We start from the raw sequence: 12,190 nt of genomic DNA on the forward strand, positions 1-12,190 counted from the left end.
GGCGTGTCCCCGCCACCTAAGGGGGGCACATTCCTGAGGCTGGCAGCCAGCCCCTCGTCCTGAGCGCCGGGCTGGAGGAGTAAAACCCGGACCACAACTTGGCACCGCCCATAGGCACAGAGTGGCTGGGGGTCGTTCTGGGACCCCTGCTGCTCAGGGCCTAAGCGTGGACCTGCAGGCAAGGAGTGGCCTGCGTCCCAAGGATGTTCCCGGGACCCAGGCCTCTCGGCGCCTGTGTATGCAAATTAACCGCCATCTTTGTTGGGTTAATTTGCATACTCACTTTGATTGGCTGGTGGGTGTAGCAGAGAGACAGTCAATTTGCATGTTTCTCTTTTATTAGTGTAGATAGGAAAGTTTCAAGTGTATCATCAAGAAAAATATAATTTGTGATTTTAAAGACTATTTCTCTAGAAACTTTATATTATATACCAGCAAATTCTTTTTTTAAAAATAAATCTTTATTGTTCATATTATTACAGGTGTTCCTCTTTTTTCCCCCCCATAGCTCCCCTCCACCTGATTCCCCACCCCACCACATGCCCTTACCCCCTGCCACTGTCTTCATCCATAGGTGTAAGATTTTTGTCCAATCTCTTCCCGCACCCCTCACACCCTCTTCCCCCTGAGACTTGTCAGTCCACTCCCTTTCTATGTCCCTGACTCTATTATATTCACCAGTCCATTCTCTTCTTCAGATATTTTATTCACTTGGTTTTTAGATTCACTTGTTGGTAGGTATGTATTTGATGTCATTTTGTTGTTCATAATTTTTATCTTTACCTTTTTCTTCTTCTTCCTCTTCTTAAAGCATACCCTTCAGCATTTCATGTAATCCTGGTTTGGTGGTGATGAACTCCTTTAGCTTTTTCTTGTCTGTGATGCTCTTTATCTGACCTTCAACTCTGAATGATAGCTTTGCTGGGTAGAGTAATCTTGGTTGTAGGTTCTTGCTATTCATCACTTTGAATATTTCTTGCCACTCCCTTCTGGCCTGCATAGTTTCTGCTGAGAAATCAGCTGACAGTCGTATGGGTGCTCCCTTGTAGGTAACTAACCGTTTTTCTCTTGCTGCTTTCAAGATTCTCTCTTTGTCTTTTGCCCTTGGCATTTTAATTATGATGTGTCTTGGTGTGGTCCTCTTTGGATTCCTCTTGTACGGGGTTCTGTGCACTTCCTGAACTTGTAAGTCTATTTCTTTCACCAGGTAGAGAAAGTTTTCTGTCATTATTTCTTCTAATAGGTTTTCAATATTTTGCTCTTTCTCTTCTTCTTGCACCCCAAAAATTTGGATGTTGGTACACTTAAAGTTGTCCCAGAGGCTCCTTACACTATCTTCATATTTTTGGATTCTTTTTTTTGTTTGTTTTTCTGGTTGGGTGTTTTTTGTTTTCTCATATTTCAGATCTTTGGTTTGATTCTTGGGGTACATTGATCTACAGTTGAGTTTCTGTATATTCTTTATTTTAGACAGTGTATGCTTAATTTCTGACTGGTCCTTTTCCATTTTTTTGGCATTCTCATTAAGGTCCTTGAAGGTCTCACTAAGTTCCTTGGAGGTCTCATCAAGTTTCTCGGCAGTTTTTAGAAGATTCTTGAGAAACCTTATAAATGTGGTTCTGAACTCTATGTAGTCCAGTAGTTTGCTTTCCTCCATTTCTCTCATTCGTGACATGTTTCTTTGTCTCCGCATTTTGCTGCTTCCCTGTGTTGACGGAGTGGCTTTGTGTGGTAGGTGACCTATAGGGGCCAGTAGCTCAGCCTCCCCAATCACCTGAGGTGGACGCCTTTGGTACACCCCTTTGTGGGCTGAGTGCAAAGTCTTGGTGTAGTTAAGCCTTAATTGCTGTTGGTACACTGGGAGGAATTGACCTCCAGGCCAATTGGCTGTGAGGACCCGCTGTGTCTATAATGGAAGAACTGCTGTGCTGGAGACACACTTATGGGGCAGGACTTGTTTCAGTGGGGCTTTGGTGCTCACTGAGTCTGCCTCTTGAATGTGTCACTTATGGATGTGAGGAGTTGAAATCTGGTGTCTCACACTGACCACTAGGTACACTGGCTTCTGGATCTCCAATGGGGTGCAGGTCAGCTACTGTCTGAGGCCACCCAGCAGGTGCTACAGCGAGAACTACAGTTTTTCTCCTCTTTGCTTGGGGTTTGGAGGTTTTGGAGCTGTCTGACCCAGGCTGCAAGTTTGCTAGGTTAAGCTGCGATAGGGCAGGTCATTCATATGCTAAAGCCGCTGCTTGGAGCTTGGGTGGGTTCATAGATTGTGCAGGGCGGGGTCTCAGGGCGTGACTAGGCTAGGGCGTGGCAAACAGCGATGGCTGCCAGTTAGCTGGTTCTGCATCTCCAACAGCGTCCCCGAGTCCCGCACCCCAGCACAGTAAACAATTATTCCTGCGAGCAGCCCTGCAAGCAAGCCTCCCTCACTTTCCGACCCGATGGCTGACAGTCCAGCTTCTCCCCGTAGGAGTTTGGGTCCCCCACGTCTCCCCAGAAACTGGAGTTTGGAGTAATCGGGAGCTTGTCTCCCTTCGGGTTGAAAAAAGCAGTGCTTCCAGTCGCCTGTCGCCATCCCGATTCGCGCACCTCCATACCTCAGCTTTTCAGCGCTTGTGCACCTCTCAATGCTGTTTTCTCTTTCCTTCTAGTTGTATAACTTCCACTCAGCCAGCTTTCCCGTGGTTCTGGGTGATAGACGTTTTGTCTTTTAGTTGTAGTTTTGAAATTGTTGTGCGAGGCAGCAGTGTAGGTGTTTACCTATGCCGCCATCTTGGATCCTCTCCAAATTCTTTTTCTATATGCAATGCTAATGTAGAGACAGCCAAATTCTTGTTTTATTATTCTCAATTAATAGACTTTCATTGAACTTAATTTCTTCTTTTAGCATGTATTCTTTAAATAATAGGAAGATATGTTCATTGTTTATTTTGATAATAACTTTCTATTATATTTCTATGGAAAAATCTATTGTTCTTGTTACTTATGAAATCTTTGGTTGGTTTAATGCTGTCAAACCAGCTGACAAAAATATATTCATTACATTACACTTCCTTTAACGTTAATATGTGGCATAGATATAAAGTGTGACAGAAGACAGTTACATTTGAAAGGTACAACATTCCTGAGATTTTGACTTTAAAAAAATGTGGATTAGAACACTTAAAAACTTTTTAAGCAGCATGAAATATCTGCTTCAAAGCCCCATATCTAACATGGAATCTGTGGATAAAGAATAGTGACATTTCTATACTTTCCCAAGATAGCTCATTTCAATTTATTCACAAATGACTGGCTAGTTATATTTAGCTTACAATTCTATACAAAGGAGTCACTGAGCATTCTCTTTAGCAGTCTAGTTTTATATAAGTGTGAGCATTGGTTTTAGGCAAAATTGTTACTTTTATTTGCTTGCTCTAGACTTTTACAATTTCATAATCTGATTCTTTAAGGTTATTTTTCCATTTGGTGGGACTTTACTACACTTCAATTGTGTACATTAACAGAAATATGGATGGAGACAGCAGTGGTGAGAAGTTTGACAGGCAGGTCCCTGCCACCATGAACCCCTTGCTCTACCCTAGTTTTTGCAGCTATTTACTGGTGATTGAGTGAGTGAGTGAGCTTTCAATTTCTCTGTGACTTGCTCCCCATCTCATTTAACCCCAGTCTTTACATTCAGCACAGTGTTCCCCCACTGCAGTAAGCTCTCAAGTCACTATCAGTCTTGGCGCCATATTGCATTCACTCACCTTCAGTTTATCCCTCACTTATCACATTGTGATCCTTTGTCTATTTTCCCCATTATGCTATGGCACTGTTGAGGGAAGCAAATGCATTTTATCTGTCTATAGCTCCCTGTTGCTCAGCAGAGTACTTGGCAGAGCATTAGGCTCAACAGATGCTTTTTAAAGGAGAGAATGTAAGGGAAGGAGGCCTCTCTGCCTTAGAGAAAAAATAAACAAAACAAAACCAAGCCTTAGAAAGGCATCTACAAGGGTAACCACAGAAAAACACTATCTTACCTTCTTTTGTAAACATCAATGGGAAAGAGAAACATTGATTGGTTGCCTCCCATAGGTGCCCCCAGCTGGGAGTGGAACCCAAAACCTGGGTATGTGCCCTGACTGGGAATCAAACCTGTGACCCTTCGGTGCATGGGATAATGCTTCAACCACCTAAGCCACATCAGCCAGGACAAAACTGTCATTATTTAAAAAAAAAAAAAAAACAACTATGTGAGGTGTTTCCCTTTTCTCTAGAATCAACAAAATAATAATAATAATGACAGTTTTCACAATACTAAAAAATATTCAGTGCCAGAATCCCTTTTGTCCAGCATAGTGATTCTCAAACTTTAGCTACATCAGAATCACCTGGAGGATTTATTAAAATAGATTTCTAGTCCTGCTCTCAGAGTTTCTATTCCAGTGAATCTGGGGTGGGCCCAAGAATTATCATTGTAACAAGTTCTTAAATAATGCTGTGACTCATTGGGTGAGTGTGGGAATCCTAATCCCAGTACGCCAGGTGTTCAAGGCCAATTTGCCATACACATGTGTACAGGCAATAACACAGCAATTTTACTGTATGCAATGTTCAGGTGTACCTTTTTATAACCCAAATACTGATAACACTATTTGGCAAGAAGCCCCTTTTGTCTGAATTGGTATAAAGATGTGTTACTGACCAGCCGCTGCTTGGTGAGGCTGCTTTGAAGAACTGCTTTGTCTGATGGTTCCTTGTTAGCAATGGCTGCTTGGTCTGCAATAAAGTCTTTCCTATATGCCTAGGACTGCTCATATCTTCTTCCAATACCCAGTGCCCATGGCGGTCCACTTCCTGGCAGGGGAACTGAGGCCCAACAGGGAGCATATTCTGAGAACTACTGGTCTAGCAGTTTCAATAATTGTCAACATTTTGCCATATCTATAATTTATTCTTCCATCCCTTCCTGCTCTTTCCTTCTCTTCTTTTTTAAAATATATATTTTATTGATTTTTTACAGAGAGGAAGGGAGAGGGATAGAGAGTTAGAAACATCGATAAGAGTGAAACATCGATCAGCTGCGTCCTGCACACCCCCTACTGGGGATGTGCCTGCAACTAAGGTACATGCCCTTGTCCGGAATTGAACCTGGGACCCTTGAGTCCGCAGGGCAACACTCTATCCACTGAGCCAAACCAGTTAGGGCTCTTGTTTTTTTTTAAATCATCACCTGAGGATATGTTTTGAGAGAGAGAGAAACAGAGAGGGGGCGGGAAAGGGAGAGATAGAGAGAAAAATATTGATATGAGAAACATTGATTGATTGCCTCCTGTAGGCACCCCAACCAGGGATTGAACCCACAACGTAGGTAGCTGACTGGGAATTGAACCCACAACTTTTTGGTACAGGAGACAACACTCCAACCAACTGAGCCACCCAGCCAGGGCTCCTTCTCTTCTTTACTAAAAGCAAATTTCTGACATTTCTTTATCATTTTACCCCTAAATACTTCTGTATGTATCTAAAAAATAAGTGACTTAAAAACATTACAATATTATCACACCTAAAATGTAACAATATTTCCTTAATACCATCTAATAATAATCATCAAAATCTTCTGATTATCTCAAAAACACTTTTTATAGTTGGTTTGTTCAAATCAGGGTTATAACAAGGTCAGCACATTCCATTTTGTTATGACTCTGAAGTGTCTTTTAATCTAGAGTAGAGCTCTGTTCTTTTTATTTTCTCATGCCAGCTATCCTGTGGAATGGCTTCCACTCTGGCTTTGGATAATTGCTTCCTTGTAGTGGAATTGACTTGTCTTCTTATTCACTGTATGTCCTCCTATCCACTATATTTCCTGTAAACTGGAAGTTAAAACTAAAGTTTCAATTAGATTCAGTTTTAACTTCTTTAGCAGGAATATCTTGATACCATGTTAAGTTATGTTGTGTCACATCAGAAGGCATATAATGTCTGGTTGTCCTACTTTTAGAGGTGCTAAATTGACTGGTAGATTCAAGTGGTAACAGTTTAATTTTTACATTGTGAAGTGAACTATCAACCTTTCTCCTAATAGTTTTATCATCCATTGATGAGCACTGCCTATACTACAAAATAGTGATTTTCTAATCATTCTGTTTACATTGATTTACTGGATTTCCCTCCTCAATGAGAGCATTTAGTGAATCTAAAATAGTTTGTAGAGGACAGGCAGCATAATCCTTTTTTCTTTTCCTTTAATTTCTAATTTTCAAAGTAAGAACTTGGTGCCTGTGGTTACTAACATGTGTTCCTCTCGCCCCAAATTCATGTATTGAAATCCTAACCCCCAGTATCTGTGTTTGGAGATAAAGTCTTTAAAGAGGTAATTCAGTTAAAATGTGGTCCCTAATACAATATGACTGGTGTTCTTATAAGAAGAGGAAATTTAGACAATGATATACAGAGAGGAAGACCATGTGAAGACACTGGGGAAAAGTAGCCATCCTCAAGCCAAGGAGAGAGGAGGTCTCAGAAGAAACTGACTTTGCCAACGCCTTGATCTTAGATTTCTAGCCTCCAGAATTGTGAGAAAATAAATTTCTGTTGTGTAAGCCACCCAGGCTGTGGTACTTTGTTATGGCAGCCCTAACAAACTAATACAATGCCCTAGCTATGTCTAATGGTGACCCCTGACTTTTGTGTATTAAATTAATTAACTAATTAATCAATTACTTTCTTCCTTATTTTCATATTATTATGAACTCATGGATGGATGTTTAAATTGTTTTATTTTTGGCCAGAGGAAGCCCCAGATTTTTGGGTTCTTTTGATATGACTCCAACAGTCTTTGATAACTTCCTTGCTTTCAGGTAGAAGACGTCTCAGGCCTTCTGTCCCAGACCTGGAATCAGCTGTCTTACAAATGGTGTAATCTGGGTGTTAGGGCTGTTCTTTGGTACTGGGTTGTCATTACTTCTAAGACTTTTAAGGAAAAAAAGTACAGGGCTTTTACTTATTTGTTTTTCTATTTGTATGTTTCATCTTTTACATGGAATGTTTTGGATCCTAACACATTAACATAATCATTTGCTCCATAATATCCATAGAATAACTTCAAAATGATGCCAATATTTTTTACTAATCATTGGACTACCAAATGAAATTTAAAATTTGCCTTCTTTTTGTCTTCAGAATATACATATTTCTAAGAATATATAGAAAAAGTCTTATGTCCTAAAAAAAACACCTTAAAATAATTCTTTTCTTTGTGTGGTTATATCACCAACTTGATATACAGTTAAGTTCATTTGTTTTAAAACTGTCTTCTTGGTCCTCTGCCAAGCAATGTTCTTTGTTTATTTCATAAGCATCATCAGAAAATACTTTTCTTCAAACTTTAGTGAGAATTGAAGTTAAAAGACAGACGAAATGGAAAGAAGCACGGTTCTGGGACCTCATTTTCCTACTTATATGCATCATCTAATAGTTTACCAATGATTTCATAGCAATTCATCCAGGATTTCCTGAATAAACTGTTCCCTGACAAAGCATTTTAATCATTGCTTCTATTTAGATAATCCTGGTCATATTTCCAGGCTCTTGTTTGTCCTTGAATAGCAAAGTCTAACAAACATATTGAATATGTCTTCCAATACTGCTAATAGTCCTATTTACTGAACTGAAATATTCATGATTAAAAAAGAATCCTAGCAGAAGTCCCCTTTGAGGTCAAATTTTTTACATGAAATATTTGAGTTAATTCTCTGCTCCAGTAAGAAGCACGAGTGCATGCGTGCATGCACGCCCCCCTCACACACACAGCTTTCTTTATACTGTTAGACTGCATCATTTACTATGTGTAAACCATCATTTGGCTGTTGTGAGACAAGCCTATTTAAATAGGAAGTACAATAATGCTGGAGTCAGATGGAGTTGATTTTATATAGCCCAATAACTGCTAAGAATAAGACTAATAACATTGCCTAACCTTTTATGAACTTCATGTCCTAGCTGTAAAAGGGGTATAATACATACTTAGAGAGTGAGCAAATTAGGTCCCAAATGTAATGTGGCTAGCACAGTATCTGGCACACAATTGGGGTTTAATAACCTCGATTTTCAACCGATGTGCTGCAAGAATTTTTTTTAAAATATATTTTATTGATTTTTTACAGAGAGGGATAGAGAATTAGAAACATCGATCATCTGCCTCCTGCACAACCCCTACTAGGGATGTGCCCGCAACCAAGGTACATGTCCCTGACTGGAATCAAACCTGGGACCCTTCAGTCTGCAGGCCAACGCTCTATCCACTGAGCCAAACCAGTTAGAGCTGCAAGAATTTTTTTTAAAAAATGTTTTTATTGATTTTATAGAGAGAGGAAGGCAGAGAGGGTTGGAAACATCAATAATGAAAGAGAATCAGTGATTGGCTGCCCCCTGCATGCCCCCTACTGGAGTTTGCGCCTGTAACCCGGGAATGTGCACTGACCAGGAACCTCCTGGTTCATGGGTCAATGCTCAACCAAGGAGCCAAGAATTTTTAAAACATGCAATACCTGACTATTTAGTAAGGGGCACTGTCCTCTTTTCTCTTAGATTATCAAATTTAAAAAAAGAGAAAAAGACAACAGCTAACAGAACAATAGCTGTCCGGTATGAATAAATCAAAATTATACATATTGTTTTTGTTAGATCAGCAATAAATATATTTTTGGTGTGACAAAGAATTTTAGTAATTAGTTTATGTGTGCCATGAGATGAAAGAGGTTGAAAATTGCTGGTATAAGGCACAGAGGTAATATAAAGAGTGACCATCCTAATTAGGAATTCTTATCAGCTAGCAGACAGGACACCCCTAAGATAGTTTCTTGAAGGAAATTCCTCAATAATTATCCAGGATCACTCAACAAAAGCTACATGCTCCATCCTACTTTTTGCAGTGAGACATATGGTGGGACCAATGCTCTCCTTAGGGTTGGTACTCACTTTTTCCCCTTGTTAAAGGATCATTTTTGTCATTTGGTAGTTGTTAACAAAGCAAGGAAAGAGAGCACTCTTAACAGATATTTACTGCAACAAAAAGTACTCCTAGCCAAAGCCGGTTTGGCTCAGTGGATAGAGCGTCGGCCTGCGGACTGAAAGGTCCCAGGTTCGATTCCGGTCAAGGGCATGTGACTTGGTTGCGGGCACATCCCCAGTGGGAGGTGTGCAGGAGGCAGCTGATCGATGTTTCTCTCTCATCGATGTTTCTGACTGTCTATCCCTCTTCCTTCCTCTCTGTAAAAAATCAATAAAATATATTTAAAAAAAAAAAAGTACTCCTAAGTCATTCTTTAATAGCAACTTTCAGAGTTGCTGTTCACAGAGTATATGCTCCAAGAGATTTTAATGTGTGCTATGTGATAAAGTTTGTACACTTTTGGTAATATTGGGTTAAGGAGATTTAACAGGTCTGTTTACTGCAGACCTTCTCAGACCCTTAAATATACTAATGTATATTATAATCTCCTAATGGGGGATGCAGGATGCAGCACTTCCTAATCCTAGGTCCCTTGTTCCACACATTGGCATGGAGGGTCATTGTTCCCCAGAACACACTTCAAGGAATTAATGTCTTATAATTTAAAACAACAGACAAGAGGAACATTGGACCAATGTGCCTCTAACATACATTAATACCTTTTATGGCAGCAAAAATTCTTGTTTGTTTTGGCTATTGCAACCACTGTTTGACTGTCCAGGAAAAAGAAACGCATTGCAAACCAAGGTAAACAGAAAATGGCAGTTCTTGGTAAAACAGAGGATTATCCCACAGACTCCAGAGTCAGAGAATATACAGAGCTTTAGGAGATTCTACTGCCACTGTAAAGTCAGAATTTGAGATTAAAGGAGCATATGGTTAATTACCTACCCTTACCCCCTGTCTGCCTGTTTTGTTTTTCTTTGTTTGGAAGAGCTTTATCTATACTATGTCTGCATAGTCCTGACTCTATGTTCCCTGTAAGTAGTCAGTAGTGTTAACTGCTATCTCATACGTCCAAGTTCTCAAGATAAAGAGAACCTTGATTGCCAGCTTGGATCAGGTTTTCACCTACCTCCAGTTTATTCAGATATGGCTAGAGAGTTCACGTGCTGTAGACAGGAAGATTTAGGCCTACCCCTCAGTAGCAGGAAAGGAATGAGTCTTTCTTAGAATGAAGGGGCTATAGGATGAGTAGTTACCACCAAAGTAACATTCATCATGGTTTCTTTATAAGAATCATTTTAGAAGGAAGGGCAGCCTTGACTGTGTATTTCATATATTGACTATAGCAAATTGATTTAGAAAAAATATCCTTCATGGAATCTATTTGTGAATCTATTGTGAATATTGTGTCAGGCATTATCACTCTTTGTTACTAACTACTTCTACTTCTGGGTACAAGGATTCCCTGCCCCTTGAAATTAGATGTGTCTATGTGATTTAATTTGGCCAATGAAATGTGACAGGGGACACTTTGCTATAGGAGGATTGAGATTGAAGCAGCCTTAAAGTGCCAAGCCAGCTCAGGGACAGCTGGCAGATCTCCAGTGGACTTAAAATAAGTATTTTTATTCTGTAGATCCCTTGAAATTTTGGTGATGTCTGTTATCCTATATAATAGAAAGCTAATATGCAAATCGACCAAATGGTGGAATGACTGGTAGCTATGATGCTCAACGCAGGAGCTGCTCCCTAGTGGTTCATGGCTGGCGAGTGCAGCAGCGATGGTGGGACCTTCTCCTGCCTCCGTGGCAGCGCTAAGGAGTAGTGAGCAGGCGAGCAGCAAGGAGCGAGGGGTCCTGGACTGCGAGAGGGCGCAGGCCAGGCTGAAAGACCCCTCTTCCCCTGAGTGCACGAATTTTGTACACCAGACCTCTAGTTATATTATAATCTGTAGAGAGCACCTGGGAAAGGCCACTGAGCTGATTGTCATCTGAAACCAGTGGCGCCTGGCAGAGACATGCCCTGGAAACATACCTTGCCAGAAGCAGGTGTTTTGTCAGTCTGACCTTTAGCTCAGGTGCCAGGGGGTGGATTTCATTATCTAAATCCAGCCAGGCACCAGGAACAAACACACTTATCTGGGCCCACACAGAAGTGACAATTACAAAGAAGCCACAAGAATGCACTTTAAAAAAAAAATTTAATAAATCTTTATTGTTCAGATTATTACATTTGTTTCTCCTTTTTCCCCCCACAGCTCCCCTCCACCCAGTTCCCACCCCACCCTCTGCCCTTACCTCCCCACAACTGTCCTCATTCATAGGTGTACGATTTTTGTCCAGTCTCTTCCTGTACCCCCCACACCCCTTTACCCCTGAGAATTATCAATCCACTCCCATTCTATGCCCCTGATTCTATTATATTCACCAGTTTATTCTGTTCCTCAGATTTTTAATTCACTTGATTTTTAGATTCACTTGTTGATAGATATGTATTTGTTGTTCATAATTTTTATCTTTACTTTTTTCTTCTCCTTCTTCCTCTTCTTCTTCTTCTTCATCTCTTTCTCCTTCTCCTTCTCCTTCTTCTTCCTCTTCTTTAAGATAAATGTATTTATCTCATAATACCTTTCAGTATTTCATATAATACTTGTTTGGTGGTGATGAACTCCTTTAGCTTTTTCTTATCTGTGATGCTCTTTATCTGCCCTTCAATTCTGAATGATAGCTTTGCTGGGTAGAGTAATCTTGGTTGTAGGTTCTTGCTATTCATCACTTTGAAAATTTCTTGCCATTCCCATCTGGCCTGCATAGTTTCTGTTGAGAAATCAGCTGACAATCGTATGGGTGCTCCCTTGTAAGTAATTAACTGTTTTTCTCTTGCTGCTTTTAATATTCTCTTTGTCTTGTGCCCTTGGCATTTTAATTATGATGTGTCTTGGTGTGGTCCTCTTTGGATTCCTTTTGTTTGGGGTTCTGTGCGCTTCCTGGACTTGTAAGTCTATTTCTTTCACCAGGTGGGGGAAGTTTTCAGTCATTATTTCTTCACTTAGGTTTTCAGTATCTTGCTCTCTCTCTTGTTCTGGCACCCCCATAATTCTGATGTTGGTACACTTGAAGTTGTCCTAGAGGCTTCTTACACTATCTTCAAATTTTTGGATTCTTTTTTCTTTTTGCTTTCCCGGTTGAGTGTTTTTTGCTTCTTTGTATTTCAAATCTTTGACTTGATTCTTGCATTCCT

Source organism: Plecotus auritus (assembly GCF_963455305.1).
Source record: "Plecotus auritus genome assembly, chromosome: 5".
Taxonomy (NCBI): Eukaryota; Metazoa; Chordata; class Mammalia; order Chiroptera; family Vespertilionidae; genus Plecotus; species Plecotus auritus.